This window comes from Elephas maximus, chromosome 21 (assembly GCF_024166365.1).
Source record: "Elephas maximus indicus isolate mEleMax1 chromosome 21, mEleMax1 primary haplotype, whole genome shotgun sequence".
Taxonomy (NCBI): domain Eukaryota; kingdom Metazoa; phylum Chordata; class Mammalia; order Proboscidea; family Elephantidae; genus Elephas; species Elephas maximus.
The window spans coordinates 61,398,538-61,424,878 of NC_064839.1; the positions used below are offsets into that span (position 1 = coordinate 61,398,538).

General features: G+C 38.4%; 1 protein-coding gene across 3 annotated transcripts in view; it reads left to right on the forward strand.

The window, feature by feature from the left end:
* The window catches only part of TLL1 (tolloid like 1), a 253,182-nt gene that overhangs the window by 11,396 nt on the left and 215,445 nt on the right, over positions 1 to 26,341 (forward strand). Inside the window, exon 1 of one of the 3 annotated variants that reach the window (XM_049864902.1) lies at positions 24,096 to 25,849. The exons of the other annotated variants lie outside the window; for them this stretch is intronic. The gene's annotated coding sequence lies outside the window, so the exon portion shown is untranslated. Of the gene's footprint in view, positions 1 to 24,095; positions 25,850 to 26,341 lie in introns of those variants that run through there. 3 annotated transcript variants of the gene reach the window in all.

The window sequence follows — 26,341 nt, forward strand, 5'->3', positions numbered from 1 at the left end:
CTGTCCTATAGGGTCACTATGAGTCAGAATCAACTCGACGGCAGTGGGTTTGGTTTTTTGGTTTTCACTGAATATCTACTATGAACCATAGAGTTATTTTGGGGGTTATGGCAGTATGGAGTAAGATACAGTGCCTGATCCAGTGTAGTATCATTGTACTATTTGCAGGTAGATGACAGTTTCTATTTAAATAATGGTCTATAAATGATAAAAAAAACAAAAAACAAAAAACTTTTTTTTATAAATGAGTCACACAGTTGTATGCTAAAGTTATTTCAATTTAGCATTTGAAAATGGGCTTTCTTATGGATTATAATAATCAGAATGTGTGTTGTTGTAGTAAAGTCTTCCTGAAATTTTCTTTACTCAAGATATGTGAAGAATAAGCCTTGTAGGAATGTGACAAATTTAGGTACTTTGTGTTCTTCTTGTTGTTAGGTGCTGTCCAGTCAGTTCTGACTCATAGCAACACGATGCAAAACAGAACGAAACACCGCCCAGTCCTGTGTCATTCTCACAATTTTTGTTATGCTTGAGCCCATTGTTGCAGCCACTGTGTCCATCCATCTCTTAGAAGGTCTTCCTCTTTTTCTCTGACCCTGTCCTTTACCGAGCATGATGTCCTTCTCCTACTTTATAGACTTTGTTATTTGAAGTGGAAGGGGATTGAAAGTAGTTAAGTCAGGACTTTTTTTAGACCTCCAAACTTTTGATTAGTAGTTGAGCCCTTAACTTGTTGCACCCCCCTCCAGGGACTCAGTTGAAAGAAATCAATAGTTATTTACCCAACTATTTGGAAGTAATGTGTATTAGCAGTCATGATTTCAATGTATTTTTTTCTCAAACATCTTAATTTTAAAATGTCAACTTTTTATTTTTAACATTGTCTAATTGAGTAAATTTCTGGTTCCACTTAATATGATTATATTAAATACATTTAAAGGAACATGGTTCACTTTCCTTGAGTTTACAGGTCAGATGAAGTAAAAACAAAACAATAAAAAAAATGGATGTCTATTCTTTTTACTTATGCAACTCTACATTTTAAAAAAATTTTTTTATTGAGTTTTTGGTGAAAGTTTACACATCAAGTTAGGTTCCCATTTGACAATTTCTGAACAGATTGTTCAGTGACATTAGTTACATTTATCACAATGTGTCAACATTCTCTCTGTGTTCTGTTTGTTCCCCTCCAGTACTCTAGTGTCCCTGCCCCCTTATCTTCTCATCTTTGCTTTTGAGTAATTGTTGATCTTTTGGTCTCATACTGATGGTTTTTATGTAGAGTACCGATCTTACAGGTAACGTCCTTTATTTTGTGTGATCTCTGTTTTGTTAAAGGGTAATCTTGGGATAGGCTCGGTTCTAGATTCGAAGAGTGTCTCAGGGCGATAATCTCAGGGAGTCGTCTGTTCTCTACTGTTGAACAGTTTGTCTGGTTTATTATAATTATTATAAGAATTTGAGTTCTGCTCTACATTTTTCTCCCATTCTATCCTGCACCATCTACCGTGACTTCGGTCAGAACTGTCAGCGGTGGTAGCCACAAGTTCTTCTGGTCTCAGGGTAGATGAGGTTGTGGCTTGTGTAGACTTGTTTCTTCTCTGAGCTTTTGGTTATCTTCCTACTGTTTTGCTCCTGGCGTGTAGAGACCTGTATTTGTGTCTTAGATGGCTGCTTGCAAGCTTTTAAGACCCAGACACAACTCACTTCACTAGGATGTAGGTCATGATTTTTGTGAACTATGTTATATCAATTGACTGAGGTGTCCTAGGAGACTACGGTCTTAAGCTTTCAAACCCAGAAAATCAATCTTGGAAGGTGTCTGGTTATGCGTGTGGAGTATCCATATTTGTGTCTTCAGTGAATATACGTGCCTGCACCCACAAATTTGAATTTGCACGTACCCACAGATACTGCAGTGATTAAGAACTTGGCTGCTAACCAAAAGGTTGGCAGTTTGAATCCACCAGCTGCTCCTTGGAAACCTTACGGGGCAGTTCTCCTCTGTCCTGTGGGGTAGCTGAGTTGGAATTGACTTGAAGGCAACGGGTTCGGTTTTTTTTAATACGTCTATCTATTCTCACCTGTATATGTACCGTACCTAGCCATATGCCAATATGCCTATATCCATCCATATGTGTTCAAACACTTGTTTTTACTTTGATTGTGCAGTGCTTAGTACACCACATTTGGTGCCACTTTTCCCATCACCAAAAGAAATTAAAATCACAAGTTTCTGTGATCTAAAGTACTTCCCCTCCCCCCTCCTTTCCCTGATAACCACCAAATGAACACTGGCCTCTCTATATCTATTCTTGTCTTCTTCTAAAAGAGGGATCATATAATATTTGTCCTTATATGCTTGACTTATTTCACTTAGCTTTATGCCCTCGAGGTTCATCTGTGTGCAAAAGGCATGGGGGTGGTGTCTGAACCTCCTCCAACCCCACAAGGGGGAAGGAGAACCAAGATCAACAGCGCACAGCTGACTCCCATGAGACGGAGGCCAGAGATGGCTTCTCTCTCCGCAATCTTTACCAATTCTGACACCAACCATCCCTCCCATGGCATTCTCTACTTTTCTGCTGGGTTCAATAATTCATCGCAGTGGTCATGTGGAACTCACAGACTATATTCATAGTTATGGGGTTTGTTAAGGAAGTAACAGGTTGCAGTTCAGGTTCAGGAACACTCAGGATACAGTTATTCTATCAGGACAGTGTCTTCCCAGCTGTGCTCGCAGGCACACGTCTCCCTGGCCCTCGGCCTCTGCCCAGAGACACTCAGCTTTTTCTTTCCGTGGGCCAGGAAGCCCTCCATGACATCTGCTGCTGAGACTCTGCTGCCGGGTTTCTGCTGCCACTTCTCACTCCCTTAGTGTTACAGTTCTCTCTCTCTTCTGGTTTCAGGAGCTTCTCAGTGCAGGGATCCCAGGTCCAAAAGATGTGCTGGCTCTTACTTGGTAGTTGTGGCATCTTCTCTTTACCACCACTGGGGTGGCTTATTTCAAGCCCAGCAGGATGGGAAAACTGACCACTCCCCTTGGTGGGCCACAATTACCCTATCACACAGTTCCACCCATTCACCTGGGTGGGAGTTACAAGGCCATGGCGAGAAAGGCCGTATTAAGGAATTCATTACACCTCAATGTTTTGTGGACTCACAGTTGTTCTTTATGGTTATGTAATATTCCATTTTCTGTATGTACCACAATTTGCTTATCCATTCATCTTTAGTGGGCACTTCGGTTGTTTCCATTTATTTGCTATTGTGCATAAAACAGCAATGAACATGGGTGCGCATATGTCTGTTCATGTCATTGGTTTTAGGTTTCTACGGTATGTACCTAACAGTGGGATTGCTGGATGATAAACCAAAACGAAACCCGTTGCTGTTGTGTCAATTCTAGCTCATAGGGATCCTGTAGGGCAAAGTAGACCTGCCCCATAGGGTTTCCAAGGAACAGCTGATGAATTCAAACTGCTGACCTTTTGGTTAGTAGCCAAACCCTTAACCACTGTGCCACCAGGGCTCCTCTGGATGATAATTTTAATTTCTAATTTTTTGAGACAGCACCATACTGTTTTCCATAGTGGTTGTAGCATTTTATAGTACCACCAAAAAATGGATAAGGGTTCCAGTCTCCCCACATCTTCACCAATATTTGTTATCTTTTTTTTTTTTTTTTAAATCAGTGCCATTTTAGCTGAGGTAAGATGTTGTCTCACTGTAGTTTTGATTCGTGATTTGTATCTCTCTAATGGCTAACGATCATGAGCACCTTTTCTTGTGTTTGTTGGCTACTTGGATGTCCTCTTTGGTGAAGGTTTCTGTTCATGACCTTTGCCCATTTTGTGATTGGGTTGTTTGTCTTTTTCGTTGTTGAGTTGTTGCAGTTTTCTATAGATTTTAGAGATTAGACCCTTATTGGAGAAGTTGTTTCTGAAGATATTTTTCCCAGTATGTAGGTTGCCTATTTACTCTTTTAATAAAGTCTTTTGATCAGCATGTGTTTTTAATTTTTATAAGGACCCATTTATCTATTTTTTTCTTCTTCTATTCATACGTTTGCTGTTATGTTTGTTATCCTGTTTTTGTAAAAGATTAGGTTCCATAGTTTTCTCCCTATGTTTTCTTCCAGGAGTTTTATGGCTTAACATTTAGGTCTTTGATCCATTTGGAGTTAGTTTTTGTATATGGTGTGAGGCACGGGTCCTGTTTTATTTTTCTACAGGTGTGTATCCAGTTTTGCCAGCACCGTTTGTTCAATAGACTGATGCTGTTCTACTGGATGGACTTTGATATCTTGTTGAAAATCAGTTGACCATAGATGGGTGGGTTTAATTCTGAGTTCCAATTCTATTCCACTGGTCTATGTGTCTCTCATTGAACCAGTACCAAGCAATTTTGATTACAGTGGCTGTATAGTATGTTTTTATATTGGGAAGTGTGAGGCCCCTTGCTTTGTTCTTTTTTTTTTTTTCAGTATTCTTTAACTATTCGGGGTTTCTTTGGTTTCCATATGAAGATGGTCAATAGATTTTCCATTTCGGTAAAGAATGTCTTTGGGATTTGTATTGGAATTGCATTGTATCTGAGATCACTTTAAGTAGAATTGACATATTCAGTAAAAGTCTTCCAATTCATGAGCATGGGATGTCTTTCCTTTTTTGTAGGTCTCTTGTACTAATGTTTTATAATTTTCATTGAATAAGTTTTTTATGTCTCTGGTTAGGTTACTTCCTAGGTATTTGATCAATTTGGGAGCTATTGTAAATGATACTGTTTTCTTGATTTCTGTTTTGGAGTAGTCTTTGTTAGCGTAGAGGAAACCAACTGATTTTTGTGTGTTGATCTTTTACCCTGCAACATTGCTAAATTCTTTTATTAGCTCCAGCAACTTTCTTATGGAGTATTTAGGATTTTCGATGGGTGGGATCATGTCATCTGCAGACAGAGATAGTTTTTCTTCTCTCTTTCTGATTTAGATAACTTGTATTTGTCTTTCCTGTCTTATTGCTCTGGCTAGGACTGCCAGTGCAATGTTGAATAAGAGTGGCGATAATGGGCATCATTGTCTTTTCTTGTTCTCAGAAGGAAGGCTCTCAACCTTTCTCCATTGAGTATAGTATTGGTTGTTGGTTTTGCATATATTCCCTTAATTTTGTTGAGAAATTTCCCTTCTGTTCCTATTTTTTTGAGAGTATTTATCAGGAAAGTATGCTGAATTTTATCAAATGCATTTTCTGCATCAGTTGATGTGATCATTTGGTTCTTTTGTTTTATTTTTGTGGTGGATGACATTGGTTGGTTTTCTAATGTTGAACCATCCTTGTAATCCTGGTGTGAATCCCACATGATCATGGTATATGATTTTTTTGATCTATTGCTGAAGTTTGTTGGCTAGAATTTTGTTGAAAATTTTTACACCTATATTCATAAGGGATATTGGTCTGTAATCTTTTTTTTTTTTTTTTTTTTCATAATACCTTTGCCTGGTTTAGGTATCAGAGTTATGCTGGCTTCATAGAAAGTGTTCTGTTGTGTTCTGTCATCTTATATGTTTTTGAAGAGATTGAATAGGATTGGTGTCAACTCTTCTCTGGAGGTTTGATAGAATCCTCCAGTGTAGCTGTCGTGTCCTGCACTTATTTTGTTGGCAGATTTGTGATGACATCTTCAATTTTTCTTTTGTAGTGGGTCTGTTTAAATTTTCTACCTCTGTTAGTGTTAGTTTGGGTAGATAGTGTGTTTCCAGGATTTTTTTCATTTCATCTAGGTTTGCAAATTTGTCGGACTACAACTTTTCATAATAATCAGTTATTATCTTCTTTATCTCTGTTGGATCAGTTGTAATGTTACCAATATCATTTCAAAATGTGGTTACTTGTCTCTTTTTTTTTTTTTGTCAGTCTATCCAGTGATTTTTCTATTTTATTGATCCTTTCATAGAACCAACTTCTGGTATGTTGATTCTTTCTATTTTTTTGTTTTTGTTTTTCTATTTCATTTATTTCTACTCTGGTCTTTATTATTTCATTTTTTTTTTCCTGGTATCTTTGACTTCTTTTGCTCTTCCTTCTCCGTTTGTTCAAGTTGTTGATTTCAGTTAATGATTTTAGATCTTTCTTCTTCTTTGATGTAAGCATTTATTGCTATGAATTTTCCCCTGAGTAATGCTTTTGCTGTGTCCCAAAGGCTTTGATATGTTGTTTTTTCATTTTCATTTGATTCTAGAAAATTTTAAATTTCACTTTTGATTTCTTCTTTGACCCAGTAGTTTTTTAGTAGTGTATTATTTAGTTTCCATGAATTTACTTGTTTTTCCTACTCTTGAGTTCTAGCTTCATCCTCCTATGGTCAGTGAAGACTCTTTGCATGATTTCAGTCTTTTTAAATTTGTTAAAGTTTGTTTAGTGTCCTAGCCTATGATCAGCACATGGTCTATTCTGGAAAATGATCCTTGTACGCTGGAGAAGAATTTTTTTTCTGATGCTGGGTAGAATGTACTATATGTCTGTTAGATCCAATTGGCTTATGGATTTAGTTAAGTTCTCAATGTCCTTAGTGGTTTTTTTTACATGATCTGTCTATAATTGAAAGTGGTGTGTTGAAGTCTCCTACTATTATTGTGGAGTTGTCTATTTCTCCTTTTATATTAGTCAGTATTTGTTTCATGTATTTTGCTGCATTGCTGTTAGGTGTGTTTATATTTATAATCATTATGTCTTCTTTTTGGATGAACCCTTTTAATATTATGTAATGTTCTTCTTTATTTCTTATAATAGATTTTGATTTAAAGTCTATTTTATCTGATATCAGAATGAACATCCCTGCTCTATTTTTGTTTGCTGGTTGCATGGAATATTTTTCTCCTTCCTTTTATTTTCAATCTGTTTGTGTCCTTTTGTCTAAGATATTTTTCTTGTAGACAGCAAAAGAATGGATCCTATTTTTTTTTTTAATCCATTCTACCACTCTCTGCCTTTTGCATGAGGCATTTAGACCATTTACAGTCGAGATTATTACCGAAAACAAAGTGTCTACCTCACTCATTTTGCCTTTTTTTTTTTAGTGTTTTGTATCTTCCTTGTTTTTTACTCTGATTTTTCTGTTTTTGTTTGTATTTGCCTGCTTTGTTGTGATGAGCCTTTTTGTTTTCTTTCTTCTTTACTTGTGAATGTTTTTTCTTGGTGATTTCTTAGTGGCTACGACATATATTCCATTACACAACTTACAATTGCAACAATGTTTAACATATGAACAACAGTTAACATACAACTTTAATACAATAAACCCTTCCTGATATGCTCCTCCCTTTCCCGTTTCTGTTGGTGTGTCTCCATTAACATCAATAAAACCCAACAAACTACTCGTTGTTGAGTCGATTCCGACTTACAGTGACCCTATAGGACAGAGTAGAACTGCTCCATAGGGTTTCCAGTGGGGCCCTGGTGGATTCGAACTGCTGACCTTTCGGTTAGCAGCTGTAGCTCTTAACCACTATGCCACCACTTATATTTGGCAAGTTTACTTTGTGTTTATTTCTTACAGACTTGATTTTATATCGTTTGTGGGATTTAATTATTGAGTTTATTCCCTGAAAATATCATATACTTGGTCCTTATGATTGCCTGTGTTGTTGCATTTTTTGTAGATCTAGTGCTCTCTTGAGTTATTTATTTCCCCAAATATAGATGTGAATATTTATTTAATACTCTTGCCTTTCTATTTGGAGAACTGTCTTGATTGTAAGACTTGCAAAATTTGTCTGGTACTGGAAAATTTCCAGAGCTTCTGTTTGTTTAGGAATGTCTTGATTTTCCTCTTGTGTTTGAATGACAGCTTTCCTAGGTAAAGAATTCATGGTTGGCAATGGTTTTCGTTCAGTATTTTATGTATGTTGCTTCATTGTCTTTTGGACTCTAGAGTTTCTGGGGCGAAATCTGCACTGATTCTTATGAAAGACTTTGTTATATGTCTTGGTTACCTAGTGTTGCTATAACAGAAATACCACAAGTGGATGGCTTTAACAAAGAGAAATTTATTTTCTCACAGTCTCGTAGGCTAGAAGTCCAAATTCAGGGCATCAACTCCAGGGAAGGGTTTCTCTCCTTGTCGGCTCTGGAGGAAGGCCCCTCTCCTCAACCTTCCCCTGGACTAGGAACTTCTCCATGCAGGGACTCCATGTCCAAAGGATGTACTCTGCTTCTGTTACTGCTTTCTTGGTGGTATGAGGTCCCCAACTTTCTGCTTGCTTCAGTTTCCTTTCATCTCTTGTAAGATAAAAGGTGGTACAGGCCACACTCTGGGGAAACTCCCTTTATATTGGATCAGGGACGTGACCTTAGTAAGGGTGTTACAATCCCACCCTAATCTTTTTTAACATAAAATTACAATCACAAAATGGAGGATAATTACACAATACTGGGAATCATGGCCCAGCCAAATTGAAACACACATTTTTGGGGGGACATAAATGAATCCATGACAGTATGTTACATTGCATTTTTCTCTTGCTGCTTCCAGAATTTTTTCTTTGTCTTTGGTTTTCAAGAATTTTGTTAGGTTTATGGTGCTAAGTTGATCTTTTTGTGTCTTTTCCTATTGGAGTTCTGCGTTTGCAGACTTGTTTCTCTGTTGAGGCCTGGGAAATTCTCTCTGATTAAAAAAGATTAGCCTTGGAAAATTGTTCATTATGCCTTTATTGTTGTCATGGTGCTCCGGGATGCCAACAATTCTAATGTTAGATTTCTTAATTGAATCCCACATTTCCTTTTGGGTTTATTCGCTTTTTGTTCTTTTCGTCTGTTTCTGTTGACTTGATAAATTCAGCTATTTTCTCTCCTAGCTCATTTATTCTGTCTTCTGTCTGTTCAACTCTATTGTTGAGTGTTCTCTTGCTTTATCTAGTTCAATTTGCTTTATTCTTCAGTTCCAGTAGTTCTCTTTTTTTGGATGTTTTCTATTTCCTGGTAAGTCATTTTGTTCCTCCATTTGTTTCCTGATATCTGCTAGTTTGTTTTCTGTGTGCTTTTTGCTTTCTTTGAACACATTTGGCACCACAGACTTAAAATTATCTATTCTTTGCATTAGTCTGGCCTCCATAGGAGAAATTTTCTCTTATTTATGTTTTGTTTTTAATTGGTCCTTCTTCACTTGTGATTTTGTGTATTTTAACTACTTTTTGTTGCTCTTGGGCCATTTTGTTAAATTTTGTATTCTGGCTTTTGTGGGCCCAAACCAAAATGCCAGGCCACATACCACCAGCCACTCTGAGGGAGAAACATGCAGCAGTCTATCTCTGCAAAGACTCACAACCCTGGGAACACCACTTGGCAGCTCCACTCAGCCCCACAGGGTCACTATGAGTCAGAATCAACCCAGCGACAGTGGACTTGGTATCTTCTCCTGAAAACCACTAGAGAACACTCTTATCCTTAGGGTTTTTTCAGTGCTCATTGAGGAGTTCTAGATGCTTGATCTCTGGAATTCAATATACATGCATGGAAAGGGGAGGGTTTAGTTGGTCACAGACGCTAATGTAAGTAGTGGGGCTTGACTTTCCTCTGGTGAAGGTGGGGTCCATCTATGTCTTTCCCTTGTGGGCACCCCTGCACAGGCTCTCCCATGGTGTCCCACTGTGGGCTGTTTCCCTTTGTGTCACTCATCTGAAGTTTTCCCTTCATTCTGCTGCCCTTGCAGTTCCTTGCAGTCCAAGTGCCCATCCATCTCAGGCCTCGACAAGATTCAACAGCATGTGGTGCTGTGGTCTCCCTTCATCCTCTTGTGGTTGCACAGCCCATGGAGTCCCACGGCCAATTTTCAGTGCCTTAAAAAATTGGACTACAACTTTCTCAGATTAGCTTCCTTTCTGTGTTCCCTGTTTGAGATGTTACCCAGTCCCATCCCAAAATTGCTGTGATGAGCAAACACTTCCAATGTGAGTAGGTAGGTTCTCCCAGCTTCTGTGCCATGTCCTCTTGTACTTTCTCTTGCTTCTGGACTCACCTTGACTCTCCAACACCTCAGCTGCTCTTGGAGTTCTGAGATCTCAGGCTTTGCTTGTTTTTATTCATTGTTCAGTGGGTTAGTTGCTGGCAGAGTGTCTTACTTATCTAGTGCTGCTATCACAGAAATATCACAAATGAATGGCTTTAACAAAGAGAAATTTATTCTTTCATGGTCTAGAAGGCTAGAAGTCTTAATTCAGGGTGCCATCCCCAGGGGAAGGCTTTCTGTCTCTGTCAGCCCTGGAGAAAGGTCTTTGTCATCAACCTTCTTGAGTTGAGGAGCTTCTCAGTGCAGGGAACCTGGGTCCAAAGGTTGTGCTGTTCTTCTGGCTCTTGTTTCTTGGTGGTATGAGGTCCCCAAGTCTCTCTGCTAATGTCTCTCTTTTAAGTATATAAAGAGATTCACTTAAAACACAACCTGATCTTGTAGATTGAGCCCTGCCTCATTTAACATAACTGCCTCTAATTGTACCTCATTAGCATCATAGAGATAGCATTTACAACACATAGGAAAATCACATCAGATGGCAGAATGGTAGGCAATCACACAATACGGGGAACCACAGACTTGTGAATTTGACACCCATTTTTGGGGGACAGAATTCAGTCCATAACAGGGTGTAAATGAAGCATTTGCTCATTTTACCATTTTGCTCCACTACCTCTCTACAATAGTTTTGAAAAGTAAATGTAAGTTTTGCTTTATTTAAATAATTCTACCTGGGTAGTTATATGGTTGGAGCCCTGGCGTCACAGTGGTTAAGAGCTCGGCTGCTAACGAAAAGGTGGGCAGTTTGAATCCACCAGCCACTCTTTGGATACCCTATGGAGCAGTTCTACTCTGTCCTATAGGGTCACTATGAGTTGGAATCAACTCAATGGCAATGGGTTTTTGGTTAGTGGTATGGTAGTTAAAAGGGTAAACGTGATTGGAAATGAAGAAATGTAAATTCCGGTGCTTGCTCTGCTGCCATATTTGTGTGTAACCTTGGGAACATTCCTTGATTTCCTGGGCCTCAATCTCCTAGATGGGAGGCTTGGGAGTCTCTAGGGTTGCTCAAACATAAAGCTTTCTGAACCCTGGTGACTCTGATATTGAAAGCAAGATCTTCTCTGAAGTGATAGTGGGAAATTGCAGAGTTAAGGGGCTAGACTATCCACTGAGAGGAAAAAGAAAGTGTTTACACCTTTGCTATGGTTGCTGTGAAGGTGCCCCGATGGCACAGTGTTTAAGTGCTCAGCTGCTAATCAAAAGTTCAGTGATTCGAACCTACCACTAGTTCTGTGGGTGAAAAGACGTGGTGATCTGCTCCTAGAAAAATTACAGCCTTGGAAACCCTATAGGGAAGTTCTACCTTGTCCTATAGGGTCATTATGAGTAGGAATTGACACACCAGCAATTTTCTTTTTTTTTTAATGGTTGCTGTTGCTAACATTTCAGGTTTCTCAAGGTTCCAGACAAATTGTGAAAGCCACCAGGTTGCAGCTGCAGTAGACCCTACAGGTCCCTGACTTGACTTTGTCAAAATCAGCCTGGAGAGCAATTTATACTTAATTTTCCATCTTTCTTTCCTCACCTCAGTCTATCAGTAAAAAACTACCAAAATAGTGATAAGGTATTCAGGCATAACCACTGTGTTTATCAGAGCATGTTAGTGTCACATTACCATCTGAACTGGCTGCTGCACAGTTGGATTTGTCTCATGGGAGAGATGATGTGTGTATTGAGCATGGTCAGTGGATGGGAAGAAGCCAGTTCTTTCAAGTCTGAAGTCGATATTCACAATATGGAGAGTATGAGCTATAGGCAAAGAAATTGTGGAAAAGCTTTCCTAGCTTAAAATGTTATGGTAATAACATGACATTTGAAAGATACGTTCTTATACCAACTAATCACATGTATATTCTTGAACTCATTTTTTTCCACTTGGCACAAAGGTATATTCTTAACTATCCCCATAAATTTCCTTCTGTCTGGTAAGATATTGCTATTTTTCTTACAGTTAACTTATTCTATGTGTGATAGTTATTTTTCCAGTGAAGAGTCTCAGATTCTCAATGAAATCATTGCCAAAAGGAAGTTTTTAGTCTTGAAGCTTTTATTATAGTTAAGAATGAACTCCAGAATGAATGCCAATAGAAATTAATAACACGAATCTAAGTAGTGTAGTTTAATATAAGAAGAGCTGGATATTGTGTCAGGAGACCTAGGTGCAAGTCTTGGCTTTTCTGTTTAATTATTTCATCTTGGTCTATTTAATGCTTCTGAACTTAAGTTCCGTTATTTTTCACTTGGGGCTAGTAACACCTATTCTATAAAACATGTAAGGATTAAATGCAAACCGATTTAATAAACTAGAGTGCACTGTGCAGATGTAAGTTATTAATGCAACCAATATTTGCACTTGATGTGTTTCAGGAATATGCTTGGGGACACAAATAAGATTTGTTCCCGTTGTATGAGGATTTCAGTATCTACCAGAAAAAAAAAAAAACAGCAAAAGTTTAAACTATCAATATGAAAGTGCAATAAACAAGATTGTAGCATGGAGGAGGGAATGCATTGATTATATTTGGGAGAGAGAAGGCTTCTCAGGGAAGGCAAAATTTGAGCTAGATTTTGAAGTCTTTTTTCCCCCTGGAGGAGAGGTGGAGTAAAACTTGAGTCAAATGGCTATGATGGAAGGTGAAGCTACAAATATCCATGGAATTTTATAAAGCACAGGTTGCGAAAATTTAAAGTGGAACAAGGACTTGATTACAGCCATGTTTTATAAAGATAAGTCAGGATGTGGCCAACGGTCTGGAGTAGTTGGTGGAGGAAGTAAAGAGCAATTGGGAGCAGGGAAACTTGTTATAGTAAGATAGAGGCAAGCAACCAATGATAAGTGCTTTAATTTGGATGGTTTCACTGGCTATAGAAAAGAGGAATTGGGTTTACCAGACCAGTGACCAACTGGGTGGCCTCAGAATGAAGGTTGAAAGAGTAAAAGAAAAGAATCAAAGATGACGTCTCCATGGGTCCATACTTGAGTGACTGGAGAGACAATAATAAAATGAATAAGATAAGAAACAGAAGGAAAAAACAAACAAGTCTGTTTGGTAAAGCAGATGAAGTTGGTTTTGAGATTCTTTTGAGTTGAACATTATTCTTGATTATTTGTATGGCTGGTCCCCACATACTTTTGTTCTTCGAAAGTAATTGGTTATAAGTGGACTTTTGTACTCCATATTAATTTTAAAATAAACTTGTCAGGTCCCAATGTTTAGACTTTGATTGGAATTGCATTGAATCTATAGGTTAATTTAGAGAAAATTGTCATTTTCATGATATTAGGTCTTCTAACCTGTGAAAATGACATATATCTGCATTTGTTTAGGCCTTCTTTACTTCTCAATAAAGTTTTCATACTTTTATCTACAATGTATTTTTGCATATTTTGATGTATTTATTCACATGCATTTTCTATCTTTTGATGACATAAGTGTATCTTTTTATAAAATTTCTTTTTCTAAAACATTTGCTGCTGTTGTGTGGAAATACATTTGAATTTTGATATTGTCAATTTTTTTCCAACATCCTTGCTAATCTCTTATTATTTTAATAATTTGTACAGTCTTCACAAATGCAGTTTTTTATCAATAATTTGTTTGTTGAAAACATACACAGAAGTACATACACCAATTCAATAATTGTATACAATTCATTGGCATTGATTACATTCTTCAAGTTGTGAACCATTCTCACCCTCCTTTTCTGAATTGTTGCTCTCCCATTAACAGAAACTCACTGCCCCCTAAGCTTTCCTATCTAAACTTTAGAGTCGTTGTGGTCAATTTGATCCACTTAGTTCTTTAAAACAGCAGAATGCTTAAGGCAGATATTCTTTACTAATTTAGCTGAACGATTATAAAGGATGTAGTTTTGTTTTTAATTTACAATCCCTAAGCCTTTTATTTAATTTTTCTTGACTTATTGTGCTGGCAGGGACTATTGCAGAGAAGTGATGACTGAGGGCTCCCTTCCTCTGTTCCTGATTTTAAAGGGAATGCTTTCAATGATTTATCAATTATGCTATTTGGTGCCTATTTTTTTTTTTTTTTAACATAGATAGTTTTTATAAAATTAAGAAATTTTGTATTTACAAAGATGATATAATTATCCTCATTTTACCTTTTAATGTGGTTAATTAGAATAACTGACTTACTAAAGTTAACCAAGTGTGATGAACCCAATTTGAGCATAATTCTTTTAACAGAGCAGGATTCACTTTATTGATGTTTTGCTTGTTGTTTTTGTTTCTTTGTTCATGATTTAAATTGGACTGACCCTGCCCTTTATTTTATTGTTCTTGCTGGGCTTTTGTGTAAAGATTGTATTAGCCTCATAAACACCCTAAAATAGTTTGTGGAAGATTGGAATTAGTTGTTCTTTGAATGGATTTGAAAAGCTCATTCTTTGCTTCTATTGGTTGTCTGAGGGGCACTAACAGTTAAGGGCCACTTTAAATTCTCTGCTTGAGTGCATTGGGCCACAATGGCAATTTCAGTTCAGAATGGAAACCTACTTCTGGCCTGGTTTTTGCTTATGACATTTCAGAGGATATTTCCTTCCTCTGCCTTACCCCACACTCTGCTACTCTACTTTGTTTCAAAGTTCTAGAAAATCATGTTTTTGTTCAGTTACCTGGGGTTGTATGCGTATAATTTTCATCTTCATTATACTGAGAAGTCCCAGATTTGAGAGTCTCATAGTTTTGGTGGATTATCCTATTAGACTTTCCAGCTTGGGTCGGCCTTGTAATTTGTCTTCTGCCCTCTAAATTCTGGAAAATAACAACAACCAAAAAAAAGCCCAAAATTCATTTCAGTCAAGCTTGGCAAATGCCCTCTGTTGAAAGCTGGCTTTAGTCGTCTACTTAGCTCTCTGGATTGCCTCCTTCACTCACCCATGAATATTTCTTACTTTCCTGTCATAATTGATATATTCAAGGAGGTTTTTAAAATATTTTATCTAACATTTTTAGTTAAGCAGTAAAATCAGCTCTAGCACCTAGTCCACCATGTTGGCAGAAACGACAGTCTTTAAAAAAAGATACTTTAAAATATTAAAAATCATCAGGAATTTCTATATAGAATTTAAAACTTATGATTGAACAGCTCTATTTAAAACTCATTTATTATAATATAGGAAATATAACCACAAAAACTTCTATGAGAATATACGTACATGTCTAATTTCGTTAGTTTGGGAATTTGGGGGCAATTAAACCTCTCTTACTTGTTTTTTTTTTTACTCGTTTTCAGGATGATCCTTTTAGCCCTGGGCATGCAAAATAACTTTAAAAGTTTCTTGAATTCTGTGTAAAGATTTGATTGTAACTGTAAACCCATTGTGCCTTCACTTGAAATGATTCAATTCAGATTTCACGGGGGAAGAATGCGTATGGTACACAAACTAGCCATTGTGATTTTCAAGGGAAAAACACTGCTTGAATGAGGCAGTACAACAAATTACCTGCACTGACTCGCTGCCTTGAGGCAGATTTGATTACTCTTTAACTTTGAGGTAGAAACCCTGGTTATTGTTTTCTTAAACTTTTCTAGTAAGTTAGACAGAGAATGTGATTCAGCATCTTTTGACCTTTAGTATATTTTTTCTGTCTTATTGACATTGAAAAAATAAAGAAGCACCTTACCATCACACTACAGCATCTCTTCAATTTTTGAAAACCATTAATAAGACATTTTATTTTTTCTTTTCTTCACATAAAATAAGCTAAATAACCTTAACCTCTTCTCCCGTGATTATTCAAACTTTTAATAATACAATTTTAAGCTCAATTAACATTGCACCCATTCAAAATTTTCTGTATTACCTTCCAGTTTCAGGGCCTCAAACGAAAGTTTATTCTTTAATTTGGAGGGATGTAGTTCTGAATATACAGTTAAAGATGATAATGCCAAGTTCTTCAAATTGCAGGCACTATAATGTTACTCGGAGACCCTGGTGGCGTAGTGGTTAAGTGCTGTGGCTGCTAACCAAAGGGTCAGCAGTTCGAATCTACCAGGCGCTCCTTGGAAACTCTACAGGGCAGTTCTACCCTGTCCTCTATGGTCGCTATGAGTCGGAATCGACTCGACCGCACTGGGTTTGGTTTTGTTTTTTTCGGTATAATGTTACTCAGGAGCCCTGGTGGCACAGTGGTTAAGCACTGGGCTGCTAATTGAAAGGTCAGTGGTTCGAAACCATCAGCTGCACCACAGGAGAAAGATGTGGCATTATGCTTCCACAAAGATTTACAGACTTGGAAATGCTGTGGGGTAGTCCTGCTCTGTTCTATAGGGTCGCTGAGTTGGAATCCAGTCAATGGCAATGGGTTTTTTTTTTTTTTTTTTTTATAATGCTGTTCTGAAGTCCTAAACAATCCCAATTATTCTGTTTAATTTAGCTGAGAGCAGATTATCCTAATAGGTGTTGTTAGTGGTGGTTCATATGTGAATGGAGTTGAATCAGAAAGGCCACTGCCCCAGATTGTGTCATTCACTGGTTATTGTTTCCTGAAAATATACTGTTAATGATTTCTTTGAATTAAGCATGGCTCTCTTTATATCTCCTTTCTTTTAAAACACAAAGACTCTAACCTGAAAATTATTGATGTGAAAGATCAGACCTATTTCGTAAGTATACTGGTAACATAAAAATTAGGAACGTGGGAAAAATATCTCTGAAGATAACCCTAGCCTGTGTCACAACTTTGCTTTTGTGCAGCTCATAGTTTGTGTATCCCAGTGACTTTCTCGCCCTTTAAGCCCTTGAATTTCTTATATTGTAATGCCGTATTCTCAAGACATTCATAGTTAGCTGTGATCTAGAGTTTTCTTCTCTAGAGAAATTTTTCTATCACATTATGAGGTTTCATTTGCAAAATGGTCGCTCTTCCGTTAACTCTCTTTCTTGACATAACTCCAAAATGTGCTTGCCATTTTGAGGCATTAGTGAACAAGTAAGCTAGCACTGAGTTTTCAAATGAGACTCTCAGTTGATAATCTCATAAATTTGCCTGGAATGATGACTTTTATGTTACTACTCCATAAAGTTTTCTAAGTAGGTGTGCACTACTTCAAGAAAATTTGATCCAAATTGAATTATTATATTTCTTGATATAAAGTTGAATAAAGTCTTATTCAATTGAATGAAACTATGTGAACTTCCACTTCTGGCCATCATGAAGTAACAGGGACCAGATTTATTGTCGTGGCTGAAGCAACTAGAAAACTGGACAAAATGTTTGAATAATAGTTCCCAAGACATTGGGAACTGGACAGCAAAGGACAGGGACCCCTGGAACATGGGAAATAAATGAGGTGAGTCCTATGATTGCCTCAGTTTACTGTCTGTGTAACAAGGTAGGGGAACCCAGGTAGAGTCCATACTTTCTCCTGCTTTGAAGAGAATGCAGGGAGTCTGGAAAGTCCAAAGCAGCTAGAGTTTGTAGGGCAAAGCACCAGAAAGGAGAGCGCTACACAGAGAAAGAACTCTGGAGACCTACAGAGAGTCCCCACAGAGTATTCAGTGGAAGTTCCAACTTGAGTATTCAGAGTATTCAGTTCACTACTGATCTGTGCATACATGTGAGGAGACTGCCCAGTGAACTGTCAGAGACTGAAATAAAAAGATAATGCCATTTACAAGAGCACCAAAAAAAAAAAAAAAACCCAAAATATTTAGATATAAATCAAGCAAAAGATGTGAAAGATCAGTACTCTGGAAATCACAAAACATTGCTGAGAGAAATTAAAGATGACCTACATAAATGAAGAGACATGAATTATCTTATTCATGAATAGGAAGACTCAGTATTGTTAAGATATTAGGGACAAGTCTCCCTAACTTGGTCTATAAATTCAACCCAACCTCAGTAAAAGAGCTCAGCAGGATTTTTTTGTAGAACCTGACAATCTAATTCTAAAATTCGTGTGGAAAATGCAAAGTACCTACAGTAATGAAAGCAATCTTGTAAATGAAAAGTGATCAAAAGATAGGGTATTTTATGTCATCAAGATAGACAAATATATCAGTGACGCAGAATAGAGAGTGCAGAAATAGAACCATTCTTTTATGTCTGTTGATATTTGATAATAGTGCAAAGAGAGTTCCGCAGAGAAAGCATAGTAAGTATAGTCTTTTCAACAAATGGTGCCAGACAATTGGATATCCAAATACATTAAAAAAAAAAAAAAGACCTTAGATAAGTATCTTGTACCTACCACATTAAAAAAAAATTCAAAATGATTGTAGACCCATATATAAAAACTAGGTGGAAATATTTGTGGCCTTCAGTTGGGGCAAAGATTTAAGACACCTGAAAGGATATCACATCAGTTCCCAATTCTCTAACACAAAATATGTTGATCAATCTAAATCAATTTATTATCAGTTCCCAACTGCTGTTCTGACACCAGTGCACATACAGTACTTCCTCCTCTGGCCCTAACCACCTGAAGCTAGGTCAGATCTCACAAGTTAACTAGAACAGTCCTCCAGACTGCCAGGCCTACCCAAGACATCAGACACCAACTGTGAGCTTAGGGGTCCCTCAAGATACCCTCACTTGTAACCTGTTGGTTATACATTTAAGGCTTTCCTACTACCCTCTTCAGGATGCCAGCTCTAGGGCCCCCTCATTTCTGACTCTTCTGGATGCAAATTTGGGGGTTTTCTCTACCCCTTCAGGATACCAGCTGTAAGTTCAAGGGTCCCTAGCTCCACCTCACTTCTGATCTGCTGGCTCCCACTGCTCCCTTTGGTTCAATAATATGTTAAAGGGGCTCCCAGGACTCATGGAAAGAACTATAATTATGATTATTGTTTTATTATAGCAAAAAAGGATATAAATCAAGAGATTCATAGGGTGAGGTCTGGGAAGGTTCCCAGGACGAAGCTTCCGTGTCCCCAAAATTTATGTGCTGTCCTCCCATGTGCGTCAACGATTTTTACCAACCAGGAAACCCATGGAGCTTGTGTATGGGGGGGGGCCTCATTGCATAATTAAAACTTCAGCCCCTCTCCCCTGAGGTCAGTAGATACCATGAGGCGATCACGAGGCTGACATCAGATGCTGGGTCCTTCTAGCCTGGCCGGTCCCACCCCCCAAGAGTAAATTAGACTTCATCAAGATAAATTATGCTCTTTCAAAGATTCTGTTAAGAACATGATAAGGTAAGCCACAGAGCTGGAGAACATATCTGCAGTTTATATAACTGATAATGAACTTCTTTCTACAATCTATAAAATATTCTCAAAACAGTAGTAAGGAAAACTACTCAATTAAAAATGAGCAATGTATTTGAGATACTTTCCTAAAGGAGATGAATGGGTGGCAGAATAGCATATGGAAATATGCTCAGCATCACTGGTCATCGTTGTGTTGTTACATGCTGCTGAGTTGATTCCAACTCATAGTGACCATATATGACAGAGTAGAACTGCCCCATAGGGTTTCCTAGGCTGTAACTGTTACTGGCGTCTTGACACCTTTAATTGAAGGAGGTTCTTGCCTTTCACAGGTCAAGAATGAACAGGTAAGACACGGAGAATTTTTCCACACAAGCAAAACTTTATTGAAGAGGCTTGCAAGCGGAAAACGAGGAGGGCCTAGGCAACACTTACCCCCATCTCCCTGAACAAAGGATTTGCATTGGTTTTTAAAGGTTTTTGAGCAGGAAAGGATTTATGTTTATTCATGGACATAGGCGGGGTTTTCCCGCAAGTGGCTCATCTCAGCGGAGATACATTAAGATCTCTTGCAATGGTTTTTTGAGATGGCTTCAAGACAGCTCCTGCCCCGGAGGCTTCTGGGATTCCTAGCAGGAATTATGGGGAGTCGTGCCTGTGCAGTTCCTCCTGTGGTGCCAGTTCGATTCCTGTCTTGGGTACTTGCATCAGGCAGAAGTCATCCATGGGTCACCTTGGGGATGTCTGCGCATGCTCCAGGGACCAGATCTGCTCAGTCCTTCTGAAAAACATCTTATGAGGGAGTATACTGTTTGTTCTTTCCTTATCGCACATTCCAGGATGGGGGTTTTGCATTAGCTAAGCACACAGTATTGTAAGTAAGTTGCAAGTGCTAGGTGTTGCAGGGCTTCTTGCCTAGGAGCTCAGTCCCTGTTTCTTCCCTGTCTTTATGGGAGTAGGTCACCACGTCTTTTCACACACAGAGCAGCTCTTGGGTTTGAACCTCTGATCTTTCAGTTAGCATAACCATCGTGCCACCTGGGCTCCTAGTGTTAGTCATTAGTGAAACACAAATTAAAGCCACAATGCCTTAAATAGATTGACAGTTGGAAAGCCCAAATTGAAGAACATTCTACCAAATGCCTGACCAATGCTCCTGGTCTGAGGTAAAACTGATCCTACCAAGTATTTACAGGTGGAGCAACTGGATTGCTCCACTTTGGAAAACTATTTGGCATTTTCTTAAAAATTTAAACAATTCAGCCATTCCACTCCAAGGTATTTACCCAAAAGAAATTAAATCATGTTTCTACAAAGTTTCTATGAATGTTCCTAGCAGCTGAGTGATAAAAGCCAGACGTCTACAGATCATACGCTGTTTGGAATGGCAAAGCGGACGGGGAAGGGCAGTGGGAGGGAATTACAAAAGTGCATGAGGAAAGCTTTGCAGGTGATGAATATGTTATTATCTTGATTTTGGTTGGATCTATGCAACATTAAAATTTTCAATTTAATGTTGAATTTTAATTGACTGAAGATTTAAATATTTGCCACCTTCAGATTAAACATACTCATATCCCAGGGAAGCTCTCTTTACCTTGGATCAGGGAGGTGACCTGAGTAAAGGTGGTGTTACAATCCCACCCTAATCCTCTCAACATAAAATTACAACCACAGAATGGACGACAACCACACAATACTGGGAATCATGGCCTAATCAAGTTGATACACATATTTTTTGGTGGGACGTAATTCAATCCATGACATCTGCCTTGTATGATTTGATTCCCAAGGGATTTGGTGCAACAAATTCTCCCTATTGTCATTTTTTGTACACCCCTTCAATTCTTATCTCCTGGGCCATATTTGCATTATTTTCTCTCCTCCCTTATTTGTCTTCCTTTTTGTTGGCATAGTTACTCTGCTTGCGTTTACTTCCTTCCTTGCTAGACATACGCGCGTGCGCGCACACACACACTCACCCCCCATACTTTTAGGGAAGTGCAATGTGGCTAAATTAACATAAAATACAACTTTGAAGGGGTCGTAGAATAATGAAGAGTGATAAATATTGGAAAAGTTAGGATTGGGGGTGAAGTGTAGAGAGAGATTTTCTGGGTGCACTAAACAACGATTATGATTCCTAAACTATTACTTTCAAGAATCATCAGTTGCCTTTCTGACCTATTCCCTACATGCCCACTAATGAGACCAAAACCAGACCAAACCTGTTGCTGTCGAGTTGATGTCGACCTGTGAGAGATCCCACAAATGTCCAATGCGGCAGATAACCTCATTATGTTCTAGGAATGGCTCTGCTTGTCTTTTTAGACTAATGATGTCACCATTCATTTCTACTATAGAAGCAGTTTCCTAAACAGTATAGTTCAGTAGTCAGCAAACTGGAAACCCTGGTGGTGTAGTGGTTAAGAGCTATGGCTGCTAACCAAAAGGTCGGCAGTTTGAATCCACCAGGGCCTTCTTGGAAACCCGATGGGGCAGTTCTACTCTGTCCTCTAGGGTAGCTATGAGCTGGAAGTGACTCCACGGCCACGGGTCTTTTTGGGGGGGGGTGGAGGGGTGGGGGCAGGGGTTTAGTTAGCAAACTAAGGACCATTGCCTATTTTTGTGTTGTTTTGTAAAAGTACAGTTTTATTGGAACACAGCCATGCCCATTTTTTTGCATGTCTGGGGCTGCTTTCATGCTATGAGAGCAGAATCAAAGAGTTGTAACAGAGACAGTTGCAAAGTAAAATATTTACTATCTGAGCCTTAAGGCAACCATTTTTTGACCCTACAGTTTGCGCAGTGGTGAAGCGCTCAGTGCTAACTGAAACGTTGGCTGTTGGAACTCACCAGCTGCTCTGTGGGAGGAAGATGTGGCAGTCTGCTTCCATAAAGATTTATAGCCTTGGAAATCCTGTAGGGCAGTTTTACTCTGTCCTATATGGTGCTATGAATCAGAATCTATGGCAACAGATTTTTTTTTTTTTAAGTTATTTAAAGGAGCCCCTGGATGGTGCAAATGGTTAAGAGCTCAGCTACTAACAAAAAGGTTGGGGATTTGAATTCACCGACAGGCACCTCAGAAGAAAGGCCTGGTGATCTGCTTCCAAAAAAAATTGGCCATTGAAAACCCTATGAAGCTCACTTCTAGTCTGAAGCACATAGGGTAGTCATGAGTTAGGATCAGTCGGTGGCAACTTGTTTGGCTTTTGCTTTCCAGTTATTTGAAATTAATAATAGTAAACACTTGTAGCATTTACTATGTGCCAGGTTGTTTTAACATGGTAAGTAGAAATAGTAATTCTAGTCCTTATCTTACCAGGTAGTTATTATTATTAGATACTACTACAATTCTGAAAACCCTGGTGGCGTAGTGATTAAGAGCTTAGGATGCTAACCAAAAAGGTCGGCAGTTTGAATCCACCAGGTGCTCCTTGGAAACCCTATGGGCCAGTTCTATCCTGTCTTATAGGGTCGCTATGAGTCGGAATTGACATGACGGCCACGGGTCTGGGTTTTGTTTTATTATAATTCCAGTTTAACTCAGAAAAGGAAACTGAGGCATAGAAACATTCATTTGCCCTAAGTCATGGAACTCATAGTGGCAGGGCCAGGATTCAGACAAAGTAGCTTGACTCAAAAGTCTTAGTTTATAACACCTGTATCATACTGCCCCTCCAGATGAAGAAATAAAGGGAATAGAGAATTAAAAAAAAAAAAAATCCAGCACACTGAATATATGGTGAATTTATGGTGAACAACCAACTAGTTACAGTGAAAAGGAAGGAATTATTTGAATTTTAAGAGAGAAGATAAGACGTTTAATTAATTTTAGATTAGTTATTGGAATTTCTTCAGGATTACACATTAAAGAATAATTGTGTGACTAGCCATCTTATTTTTTATGTAGTTATGTCGCCTTTTTTGAATTAGGCCTATAGCTTAGTGTAGTAACTCTGACTAGTAGCTGATGACATGACTCAGGCTTCTTTTGTCAGCCTCTTTATTTTGTCTTTTTTTTTTTTAAATTCAGTCTCATAACCGTGCAACTGTTCCACCAAGGAATCAGAACCATTTCCAAAATTTCTGTTTCATAACTTCCTCAGTTTTTCGAAACCTGTTTTATATTTTCTACATCATCGTAGTAGAGAAATCAGTGAGCATTTACCTCAGTAATTAAGTTTGCAACTAAAACATGTGAAACAAAACAGACTCAAGAGTTTCTGACAGCTTGCTTATTTTTCTTGAAACTAGCTCGGTTTGGATTTTTGACACACATATATCAGTTCTCAAAAAAGTATAAAACTTAGGAACATACAATTTGGTGGCTGTATCTGCTCATGAAGAATAAATACACTTGTGATCACAGTTTAGCATGAATTCATATTTAAGAGTATGTCATAGTTATAATTTTATTAAAAAGATCATCATGCCACAACTTCATCCATTTTTGGACTCAAGCCCTAATATTCTTTCCTTTTTAGGGCCATTATGGGTATTTCTTTCAAGAGGGGAAGCATAAGTTATGTTCATCATGAGATGCTAAAGCAATCCCTATTTATTGCATCCCAAAAGACACATGAGCTACAAAAATGTACACATTTTCTTTTACTAGGTACCTGCGTAATATATGAGGAATTAGGTCGTGTTTTACAGATTGTCTTTCCCTGCAAAGAGATTGTAGCCTGGTCAGAAGTAATAGAGTAAGTGTACAAATGATTGCAATAAAAATGCAGATAAGGTGAGTTTCACATGACAATAAACTCGTGATAAGTTAAACAACATTGTTGTTAGTTGCTGTAATACTGAATAACTGTTCAGGACAATGACCTAAGTCACCTTAAAAAAAAATCCACCTTACAGAGCAATAAATCTTTCCAAAAAACACTATAGGGCCTGAAAGGTTATACTAGTTTTAGTAGTTTACCTTGGGAATGCTTCACAAAGAGGTGTGATCTGGGTTTTGAGTAGATAGGAAGGATTAAGTTATAATGAATACTAAATATTTCTCAAGCGCTCAGTTATTTTCAAAGAACATTCATGTATTTAACCTGGCATACAACAACCTGCTAGAAGAAGTAGTATGGTTCTTTTCATTATAAAAGCAGTTTGAGGCTTAGAGATAATCCGGGTCAAATGGCTTGTGTATGCAACTGGCAAGTAGTGAAGGAGCTACTCACAGCCAGGTCTTCTGACTCTGAATCCTCCAAGTTTTGTATTGTACCAAACGCTGGTGGCATAGTGGTCAAGAGCTATGGCTGCTAACCAAAAGGTCGGCAGTTCGAATCTACCAGGCGGTCCTTGGAAACCCTATAGGGCAGTTCTACTCTGTCCTGTCAGGTCACTGTGAGTTGGAATTGATTGACGGCGAAGGGTTTTTTATTTTATTTTATTTTATTTTTTTTAGCCCTTGAAGAAGAAAGCACTTAGCTAGTGTCATTCTGCCTGGGCCTAAGGTAAAAAAGGTTGGAAATTAGGCTGGGAGGTAGGGAAGAACTAAATTCTGAAGCTTAAATATCCGAAGAGACCTGGGGCAGGGGACAAGGGCAGAGGTGGGAGAGATTTCCAGTAAACCATTGTAATAATCTAGGCCAGACATGAATGTGCCTCAGCCCAGGGTATTAGTAATGGGGTTGGAGGGTACCATTTAGATTCCAAACGCATTTTGAAGGTAGCGCGAACTGGATATACTGATGAACAGAATATTGGGTGTTGAGAGGACGAAGAAATCAAGAATGCCGCCAAAATTTAAAATTTGACCAACCGAAAGGATAAAATTATGGTTTAATGAGATGGGGAGCATTGGAAGACGAGCAGGTCAAAGAAGTTGAGTTTTAGGCATGTTGAGTCAAGATATCAATTAAACATCTAAATGACTATGTCAAGTAGGGAGTTGGATATGTGTGTTTAGAGTTGAAAGGCGAGTCTGGGTTGGAAATATGAATTTAGAATTCATCAGAATGTAGATGATATTCACTTCTGTGAGACTGGATAAGATCACTGGGGTGATGATTGTAGATAAAGATAAAAGATCCAAGAACTCAGCCATGGAGCATTCCAGTGTCCTGAATTCCTGAAGATGAGGAGGAACCAAGAATGAGCTGGAAACTAATACTGTTGCTTTAGAAAAAGCTGAAATGAGGCTACCAAATGTGGGAAAACTGTAAGGGAGTGTACAAACAAAACTCAAAAGCAACCTTTTCTACACCCTGCTGTGGGTCTAAGTTGTGCAAGAAAAGTTCATCTTAACACATCTTAGTGATTAAGCCTTTTTTGTTATTAGATTAAGCAATGTTTATTTAGTTCTCAAAATAACAGAGTGAAAAGTAAGTAATGAGGAGCCACTATGCTCATTTTTCACGTAAGGAAACCAAGACCGAAGAAGCTGAGAGAGTCGTGCCTGGTTTTACAGGTATCTGTAGCACATTTTTCTTTTTCCCCAGTACCTGCTCTAGTCCCGGCTGTCAAAACAGAAAAGAAGCCTGTTGCTGTCGAGTGGATTCCAACTGTATAAGATAGAGTAGAACTGCCCCATAGGGTTTCCAAGGAGTGGCTGGTGGATTCGAACTGCTGACCTTTTGGCTAGCAGGTGAGCTCTTAACCACTGTGCCGCTAGGGCTCCCCTCTATCAAAGATCTTGCTAAATTTTTAGAGTGGTATGTTTTATACACAGGAAACAGAGACCAGAACAAGAGAAGGGAGAAAAGTAATTGACATAAAGGAAAATAAAGGAAGAACATTTAAGACAGGAACAGCGGCAGAATCTATAAGGACACGGGGAATCATGGTGTGGTGAAGAGAGCACTAGATGGACAGCTGGGACATTTAGATACCAGTCCTGGCAGTTTAACCTTCTGAAAGCCTGGAAACCAATTTCTCAGGGCTTAGCGTGTTGCTGAGAGCATGATTTTTGTATAGGAAAGGACTTGTAAGCACACTAAAAAGGTCTGGGAGGGCACATGTACAAAGAGGTTACTTCTGGGGAGCTGTGTAAATTTGGAGGGGCAAAATAGGGAGCCTTTCTTTCCTCTTCATTATTGTTCGATTTATAATGAGCATGCATTGCTTTCTTTAAAACAGT